This window comes from Dipodomys merriami, unplaced genomic scaffold, assembly GCF_024711535.1.
Source record: "Dipodomys merriami isolate MVZ:Mamm:240054 unplaced genomic scaffold, mDipMer1.0.p SCAF_84, whole genome shotgun sequence".
NCBI classification, from domain to species: Eukaryota; Metazoa; Chordata; class Mammalia; order Rodentia; family Heteromyidae; genus Dipodomys; species Dipodomys merriami.
In genome coordinates, this window is record NW_027206446.1 from 5,129,518 (window position 1) to 5,139,703 (window position 10,186).

A 10,186-nucleotide genomic window follows, 5' to 3' on the forward strand; every position below is an offset into this window, starting at 1 on the left:
TGGTTGTGAGTTGAGGAAAAAGGAGCTTTATTATACTGTTAGTGGGAATGAATGTAGTGTAATATTCAGGAAGACAGATTGAATATTCCTAAAAACTCAACATACAACTAGCTTGTGATCAAGCAATACCATTTTTGGTCATCTATCCTGAATATTACAAGTCAGTTTGCAGCACAGACTCTTGAACATCTATGTTTGTTGCTTCACAGTTTACTATAACCAAGGAAATCAAACAGCCCAATGCTCTATGAGGGGATAATGAAAATGTTGTGTGTAATACATATATATATATATATATATATATATATATATATACACACACACACACACACACACACACACACACACATACGTACAACACTTTTAAATCAAATGTATAGCAGAAATTATTGCTCCTTTTAAATTCTTTAATAACTGATTAATAAGAAAGTCAAAGAATAAAATTGTTCTCTTGCTTTCCCTTATCTAGTTTTCCTGAATCAACTATGGACATGTCTCTCAACTTTGTGTGATCACCTCTAACCATAGGCTACATTGAGAATTACTAAACCTGGAAACTTGCTACTCTCTTCTTGAAAGGTTCTTCAATTGTTCCACTAAGTATGAGTATAGGATTATCATCTTCTGCCATCAAAATAAATATAACACAATGGCTACCACTCAGAGTGTTATTTATTCATTCATTAGTTAACACTGGGTAACTGTATTCATACACACACCTGTGCTCCTGTGTCAGTTGAGGCCTCATTATCAACCAGAATAAAACCTTAAGTTCTATGACAAACAGCTGCTTGTCTCAAAACATGGCAATTGATTCTGAGAAAGCAAATATTTTTAAGAGGTCCACTTAAGAAGACTTCTTAGGGTAGCAAAACTAAACATGTTGCAATGAACACAGAAGACATTATAAAATCAACTAAGACTTCACAATTGCTGTATGAAAGACAATCAGTCATTGACACTTTATTGGTTCAAACGTATTGGGTGTTCTATTTGTTCATGGCAGCTAACAGACTTATCAATCATACCAATCAACCATCTATGTATTTCTTGACTTCCATATTGCACCCCCCCTTTCTGTTGTTTTCTTTCTCTTTTTCTTTTTAAAATGGAAACCATCACATCTGAACCACAGTTTCTACAACTTAATCCTCTTTCAAATTGGGCTGTAGATTCCAACTGTGTAAAATGTTAAGGGATCCCAGAAACCTAGAGAGGAGAATGGGCAGCCATCTTACAACAGCCTGAAAAGACCATTGACAGAGACTACTATATGCAAAAGTATTTTGGAGAACGACAGTACACCATCTCCCAGAGTCTGGTTTAACAAGGAAAGCTACAGATAAAGATTCTTAAAATTACTCTTTGTAAGCCTATTAGCTATTAATCTGTATAAGATTAACTCTGGTTTCTCCAAGCTGTAAATCAGAAGGAGGTGATTCACCTTTCAATCTTACCACATTTTTCCCCATTTTTTCTTCCTTGCTCTTCTGAAGGGAAATGATTGTATCTCAACTATAATTACCACCAATTGTTCCTTTCTTCCTTTCTTTTTTTTTTTTTTTTTTTGCAATCACAGGGTTTGAACTCTGGTCCTAGGCACTGTCTCTGACCTCATTTTTTCATGGATGATGCTCTACTACTTGGAGCCACAGCTCCACTTCTGGTTTTCTGGTGCTTTTAGAGATGAAAATCTTACCAATCAACCTTCTCCATTTAATTCTTGAGCTTCATATCACCACACTTCCCCCCCCCTTTTTTTTCACACTTCTTTAATGGAAACCATCTTATCAGAACCATAATTCCCAACAATTATTGCTATCACATATCTGAGTTTCAGTTCCTGTATACAGTAATATATATTACCCATGTATCTCCCACCTCCATTCCCTAATTTTTATCAATAACAAACTACCTCCTAATAATCTGCTCAAATAATGATCATTTGTTTTTCTGTTCTATTTCCTTTGCTTTGTTTTTATTTCAGTCTTCTGTTTTCTGCTTCTGAATGTCCTATTGGCTAATGTACTTCTTTCTCTTCTTCTATTATCCTTTCTCTTTTTTCCTTGTCATTCGCGCAGACTCCCTATTACTGAAGTTTGCACCTAAACATCTGTGTATGCACTTATTCTTTTCTCCACACTTTCACAATACGGGGTCAATACAACATTAGATACCTTTCCCCTTCCCTGAATAACTCATTTCATCTCCCCACTAACCTGTCCTGTAAATACCAACTCTCAATACTTCCCAACATATATCGTAAAATACTTACAATTATTCCAACAGAACTTCCCCTTCATCTCTGAACTACTCCTACTCTGGTGAATTATAACCTTCTAGAACAGAAAGTCTCTCAGGAAAATTCATATATTTATACTAATTACTTATTTTTTTTCAAAAGTCAAGGGTACAGGATAGATTCTGTTAGTGTTACAGGGTACAGGAGAAGTCATGAACAAATTTCATGTACTTGAGTTAAAGTAAATTGAATATTGAGTGATGTAATGAGAATAAAAGTAAGAAGAGTTGTGCATATATTTAAGAGACGATCTATGACATGCACACAGAAAATGAATTCAAACAACACTGAAGTTCTAAAAAAGTCATATCCTGTATTTTAAAAAGTCCTTGATTCCAACACAATAGTATGATATGTACAAAAATTGGTAAATAAGTACACAACAAGCCTGAAAATAAAAAATAAAAATAAGAAACCACTATGCATGGTGACAAATACTTCTTATTTTCAACATGCTGGGGGCTAAGGCAGAACAATTGAGTGTTTATGGACAGCCTGTGATAAAGTAATAAAATTCTGTGGGAAAACAAAACCAAACAAACATAAGAGTAAAAAAGTTTGTATGTTACCAACTTAAAGAAAAAATAAAATAACAACTAAAATAACAACCCAGGGACACATAACATAGCAAACAGATTCTTAAGGGGAATAAGGGAATATTAAATTTGGCATATAACCAAGAAATCACACAGAAGAAAGTCAAGGTGGAAAAGTGCATAGAGGAGGAAGAATGCTAACAGTTCTCTGGACCAGGAGAGGAAATAAGAAGTCAGCAAGTCTTTTGATTTTTATCAATTTTTATCAATTTATCCCACCTAGTGATCCCTAAATTCAGTAGTAGGAAAAATAAACCAAAATAAAGAGAAAATAAGTGAAATGAGGCAAAGCCCTCAATCAAATCTCATGTTTTTAAAATATGTGGTTTCAACTAGAGAGAAAATAATGGTAACAACAATACCTAACTGCTTGCCAGCTACTGGAGGTTCACACATGCAATCTTAATAACTCAGGAGACAGAGATATGAGGACTGCAGTTCAAAGACAGCCAGAAGGTCAAACAGATCCCTTTACTCCAATTGAACAGCAAAAAACTGATGTTGTGATGCAAGTGGTAGAACTCCAGATTTGAACAAAGAAGTTAACTGAGGAAATGAGATCCTGAATTGAGCTCCAGTTCTAACATAAAGCACACACCAGCAAATAACTAGCATGTTGCTGGCAATAATAAGAAAGGTGCTACATTTAAATCTGTATTTCATAGCTAAAATATAAATAAATTCATATATAGTTTAAATGAAGTCATGAAAGTATTTGAAGAAAACAGACATCAAAGTTTTCTAACTCTGGTGTCAGGGAGAAATCTAAAAGCAAAGCACAAAAATAAAAAGTAAGAAAACACCAATAAAATATTTGAAAAAATCATTTTTATTTGTGTGGGGCACATGGGCAACAAAGTTGTTTACCTTAAAATCTGATTGGATATCACCATCAGGTTTAGTGACCTCAGTGTGTGAACAGCTTGTGGACAGCAGGGAAAGTATAGAAAGCTTAGGCGCATGATAGGGTGACCTCTACAGTGATTGGTTAGTTCCTTTTCCTCCCCTTTTATGCCGTGCAGTTTTTTGCTTTAAAAATGCTTGCTGTGTGATAGTAAGTTCCTGCTTGACTTGACTCCCTGCTACATCTGACTGTCTCTGAGGCTAAGGGAGGCTGGGGAATGGGCAAGTGGCCCACTTACCTTTCCTCGGACCCCGTCCGTCTTCCATGGAATGGACGAAGACCCAACAGGTATGTTTATGTTTTATAAAAATTAATTTGCAATACATTTGATAGTTAATATCATAAACTTTTTAAAAGGTTTTAAAGCCTTTAGATACAAGTCTGCAGACAACAAAATGAATACTACAGTTTTTTTTAGTTGTTTTTCAAAACTCACTAAAATGAAATCTTTCTATTCTACAGTGGTGGCTCACACTTTTAATCATAGCATCTCAGAAGGCTGAGGATCTTAGTTCAAAGACAGCACAAGCAAGAATGTCCTTCTAATTATACACCAAAAAGCTACAAGTAGAGGTATAGCTCAAGTTGTAGAGGACAATAAGCTACAAAGCACCAATAAGGCCCTGAGATTCCTCCCCAGTACTGGCACAAAAGACAAAATAAAACATATTTGCAATCAAATGAAATAAATTCATGTATTACTGAGAGTAATATAAATTGTCACAAATTTTCTAGAAGGCCCATTGAAAATATGTATAAAAAGCACTACATGCACAAATGTTCTTTAATCAGTTGGCTTTTTACTCAGTGTAGCAACCAATAAAATTAAGGCAGCGTGGTAAGATAAAGTAATATTTATCTCAACTGAAAAGTACTATTATAAGATATTAAAAGTTGCCACCAGTATTTCTCATTCTCAGTTCTTGCTTCCTACCTCAACATATAAGATAAATAAACTAATATTATTAAATAACCAATATTATCTGCTGGTTAACAAGAACTTATCCAGAGACTGAGGGAAAATAAACTCCTCCAACAGCTCACTCAAAAAGTTCACTTCATCTTCTACCACACAGTACATCTATTCACTTTCAATTCACCTATTGCCTTTATAAATATAATCCCTTTCCTGCTTCTAGTGACTAAAAATCCAAATGGTCATCGTCTTCATAAACACCCTCACTAAAGATATAACACAATTACATCCTTGGACTCACATGACTTAACCAAAAGAAAACTTCAAGTGAAGAGGTGGCAAGACATTTGTGAATGGAATGTATAAATTAATCTATTCCATTACCATTTGCTCTATACCTGCTGCATGAAAGCAGGACACATTTTTCTAGAGCTAGGTTTAGAACTCAGAAATCAAGACTCAAGTTCAGGAATAAATATAACAAGCGCTTTGGAAAAACGAGGAGAGGAAGGGTATCAATTCGTTATCATCACAGTGATTGAGAATTGTATCCTCCCTACCCTCCCTGAGTCTCACTGAAGGTTATGTGAGCAGAGAATTTGTTCTTTGCAAAGAGCACAGAGTCCATTTTTGAGATTCCAGCCAGCAACATTTTCTGGATGATGATGGAGATAGGTAGCCTAGGTGCTACCTAGATACTGAATCCCCTTAGATAAAATCCTCTGTATTTATTCAACATTTTCAATGCCATGCTAATTTCTTTTATTGTTTCTTTGTTCATTTTTTTTGTTTTTGATTGTAAAAATACTGAACAGAGGAGTTACAGTTACATGAATATGGTAATGAATACATTTCATATCAAGCATTATTAGCTGCTATTTTTTAATATCTTAAATTTCTTAATTATTTTATTCGTGCCTTAAGCGGACTAGTATGGAAAAAATAACATTTTCCCACCATGAGCTCATATTTACTCTAAAAGATACCCAAACTGCTTATAATTGTATATATTTCTCCAGACTCATTTTTCTGCTATGGCTCCAGGGATTGTATGTCTTTCTGTGCCAATTAAATTTGGTATGCCAGACATGCAATAACTGACCTAGGGTATGAGGTTGCCATACTTCTATTTCTCACTGTATATGTATAAACATGGGTATGTTTATACAGAAGCCAATTTCTTTTGGTTCTAATTTATATGAATTGGACGTTGTCCAATTTTGTCCAAGTTTTCAGGTGTCAAGTAATTTTTCTACTTTTAACACAGTGTGAATCACATGTCATACACTCAACTTTTATGCAGAAATTTTTGCCAACTGTTATGTGGTATATATACTAGATTCCATCCATGCGGGAACCATATGGTAAAGGTGCTTTCTATCTATGCTACATTTCATTTTGTTAGTCACTGAAGAGTTAGTGACTGCATTTTAGGTACAGGTTCAATAGTAAGAGTGGGGCAATAATGATGCCTTAGATGATAAGACTATTAACATGTGATAGTTATACTGGAATAAATTTGTGTGCATATGACAACACAAGGCTGATAGCTCATCACAATTTTATCACAGCTTAGTGTTCAGACAAACATGAATGCTAGAGTTGTACAAAAAACTGCAGACGCTAATCTTACTGAATTCTGTTCAGGATGTGACACTGCTACTTGCTATTATAGCTACAGTAATCCAGAGGGCAGTGGATTTCAGTATGGCCAAAGATTACTTCACTTGTGAATCTAGTCATTTGGGCTGAAATCATTGACTATTTTTTGTTTTAATGCTCATTTTGATAATGCTGCTCCATAGCTATTTTCACCTCTTGGACCACCAAGACTTACTGTGAGTTAATCTATTTGTATTGACAAGCACCATCTAAGGTACTATATTATTTTGTTTCTGATTATTTCTATTTATTCATTTACTTAAAAAGCTGCCAGAAAGAAAGTTTCCACTAAAGGAAAAAAGGGTGAAGACATATTTTTAAATTAAAAAATCCCATCAAAGCTCCTGAGTCTGTTTCCACCATCATCACTGCAGAATCAATGTTCTACAAGAGAGTATATTACCAAAATGGTGATGATGTTTCTGTGATTGATGACCAACATGGAAAGCTGTACTCTGCTCAGATCAGGGGTTTTATCTAGGACCAGTATTGAGAGAAGAGCGCAGCACTGACGTAGCTCATTCCCACTCTCTCTAGCCCCACAGATCAGTTTGACCCTGTGTCTTATATCATATGGCCAGAGGAAGACCTTCCCAGGAAGATGGAATACTTGGAATTTGTTTGTCATGCACCCTCTGAGTATTTCAAGTCAAGGTCACCACCATTTCCCGCTGTCTCCACCAGACCAGAAAAGGGCTATATATGGACTCATGTTGGACCTACTCCTGCAATAATGATTAGGAGACAGTTACAAATCACTTGTAGCTACAACTAAAACCAAGGCTGGGAAACTCAGTAATATATCCCTTACCCAGCATGCCTAAGACCCTGGGTTAAAAACAAAAAACCCCAAAAGTGGATTTTTCATTTTCTTATATTTATACAACTCTGAAGAAGATAACTTCTTCCATGAATTGCTTTTTTTGGTCGCTTGTGGGGCTTGAACATGAGGCCTAGGTGCTGTCTCTGAGCTCTTTTTGCTCAAGGCTAGTGCTCTACCACTTTGAGCCACAGCTCCACTTCCAGTTTTCTAGTGGTTAATTGGAGATGTATGCATTATTCTGCCCATGTAATTGTAGCCCCTCTGTACAGTATGTTCTCAAATAAAATAAAATACAATTTAAAAAAAAAAAAAATAAACACTCAACAGAAAAAAAAAAAAAAAAAAAAAAAAAAAAGAAAAAAAAAAAAAAGAATCTCATGGACTTTCTTCCCTGGCCTGGCTTTGAACCATGATCCTCAACTGCTAAGTAGCTAGGATTACAGGGAGCCACCAGAGCTCAGCCCATAAAATTCTTATATGGGAAACTAAAAAGTGTGTTCCCAATGACCTAGTAATTGTTAACAAATTCTGGCAAGTCTCACTTGGGGCAGATTCAGCTCAACCAGTCATGATGGAGGTTCTTTGATCAGGCAGGACCCCATTTCCCTGTTTGGGGGTGGATATGATCTGCCCGTGGAACAATTTCCAGCAACTCTCTCTCCATCTTCTATATCTTCTCTATGAGGAGCCCTGGTTGGACCTTTCAAGCTAGCATCCCGTCTTTGTGTCTACCATTTCCAGGCAGACACTTCTTTGTCAGTACATGGGCTTGAACCTCACACTTGGCATTGTACCGCTTGATTCATGCCTCAATAAGTCATGGCTTAGAGAAAACAAAATGTATTTGAAGGTGAATGTTAGCTTTCTGTTAGTGTATCTTCCCAGGCAAAGGTTGCAATTTCTGAGAGACCATTAGGAGTAGGCACCATCTGTTTTTCTTCATAATTTACATCCAGAAACTCAAAAAAGGGGTTATATATTTATATAACTACAAAATATTCAGTTTTAGATTTCTGCTCAAAGGTTTAATCAAATAAGATGTTGCCTTGATCAACAATAAAAAAAAAAAAGTAGTGTGGGCTTCCTTTAATGATTATTTCTAATTCAGATTAAAATAGGCCTGAAGAAAGTTTATTTGTAAAGCTGGAAATTCTGATAATTACTCTAATTCCCTTAAAAATAAAATATTAAAGCTTTCTATACATGTTCCTAATAATTAAATGTACCTTACTTGTATGTAAAGTTATTTTGAAATTTCATTCTATACAATGTTTTCTATATATGAAATACATATTTTATATCTATTATACTATTCTATTATTGAATTAGATGTGTACACCTATTATGTTATGTTTTTATGACTTTATTCTACTTAAATTTCAATTTTATCAGTAAGGTTTTGTCTTCCTCACATCCTTACTACTGATCTTATGCCAGCTACTCTTCTTATTCTTACTGTCCTCCACAGGTGCTCATAGGTACTATGTATAGTTGAAATCTCCTATGGTGTGATTTTACCTTATGGGCCTTATTCCTTGTCCCTATGCTTTCTTTCCTTTGTATTTAAATACTTGGCAGCTTAGGAATTTTACTTGTGCCATCTCCCCCTCTTTGTGTGTTCTAGATGAAAGTGTACATCTGTGATTATTTGTGTCACTGTAGGTTTTAATATTTGGCTCTCTACCTTAATATTTTGTGTTAATATACCTAATTGGCTGCTGTAAATGGTTATTTTCTGAATTATACATTTGTTAGGCCAATTTGAATATGAACATTATGCTAAATATTGTGAGTTTCTTCTAATTCTAAATTCTTCTAATTCTATAGATCTTTGCCACTGATTTCATAAACATTATGTGTCCATTTGTGTGATCACAAGGCTTCACCATCTGTGACAGCCTGTAAATACATGTGGCCTGTTGCTCAATTACAGACTGAGTGCGAGTACCACAGCAATGATTTCTGCATGTCGTGCAGACAGTGAGGTACCTTACTCCATGAGGCATGTGTCGTCCTGAGGTTTGGGGCATGCTGCTATCCTTGGGCCACGGGGGCTAACCCGTCTCAACCAGGGATTAGGGAGGTTATTTGACCAGGCAGGACCCATTTCCCAGTTTAGGGGTGGATATGTTCTGCCCTCAGAATGAATTCTGGCAAGTCTCACTCCCGGCTGATACAGCTCAATCAGCCATGATGCGGAATCTTTGACCAGGCAGGACCCCATTTCCCAGTTTGGGGGTGGATATGTTCTGCCCTCGGAACAATTTCCGGCAAGTCTCTCTCCATCATGTGTATCTTCTCCTCTATGAGGAGCCCTGGCAGGCCCTTTCAAGCTAACATCCCATCTTTGTGTCTACCATTTCCAGGCAGACACTTCTTTGTCAGTATATGAGCTTGAACTCACACTTGGCATTGTATCACTTGAGTCATGCCTTTCCTTTTGACATTTTGCTGGTAAATTGGAGATAAGCGTCTCTGGGATTTGTCTGCCCATGTTGGCTTCAAACCAAGATTCTCAGATCTCAGGCTCCTCAGTAGCTAGGATTACAAGCATGAGCCACTAGTGCCCAGCTTTTTAGCTAACCAGGTTTTGATCAATCTGGATACCAGTGAACTCTTCAGGACACAGCCCTATGTACAGGAGCAAAGGTACCATACATCATATGGTAATAAGTCTCTCGCTCGTTTTAATCTTGATCAGCCATGGAATTTCATCTCAGGGCCTTGAGCATTTTCACTCCTTAAAACAGAACTGGTTTTTGGCGCCTCAGTTGTGAATACTCTCCACCTTCCATAATGAAGAGACAAGACACCAAAGACAAATAAACAGCATATTTCGGTCTCTAGTAGCTCCTATGTGCATCCTGGGTTGGTTCACAGACCCTCTCTGTATCACCAGCCATAGGTCAAAAGAATTCTTTGAAATATTTGGGAGAGCTGAGGAGGTTTTGGAAGCACAGGATGCAAATAACAAGGAAGAGCA

At 36.3% G+C, this 10,186-nt stretch overlaps 1 pseudogene; it reads left to right on the top strand.

Annotated features, from left to right (window-relative positions):
- The first annotated feature begins 4,071 nt into the window (after window positions 1-4,071).
- Window positions 4,072-7,145, top strand: LOC138820058 (GATA zinc finger domain-containing protein 1 pseudogene; annotated as a pseudogene).
- The last annotated feature ends 3,041 nt before the right edge of the window (window positions 7,146-10,186 follow it).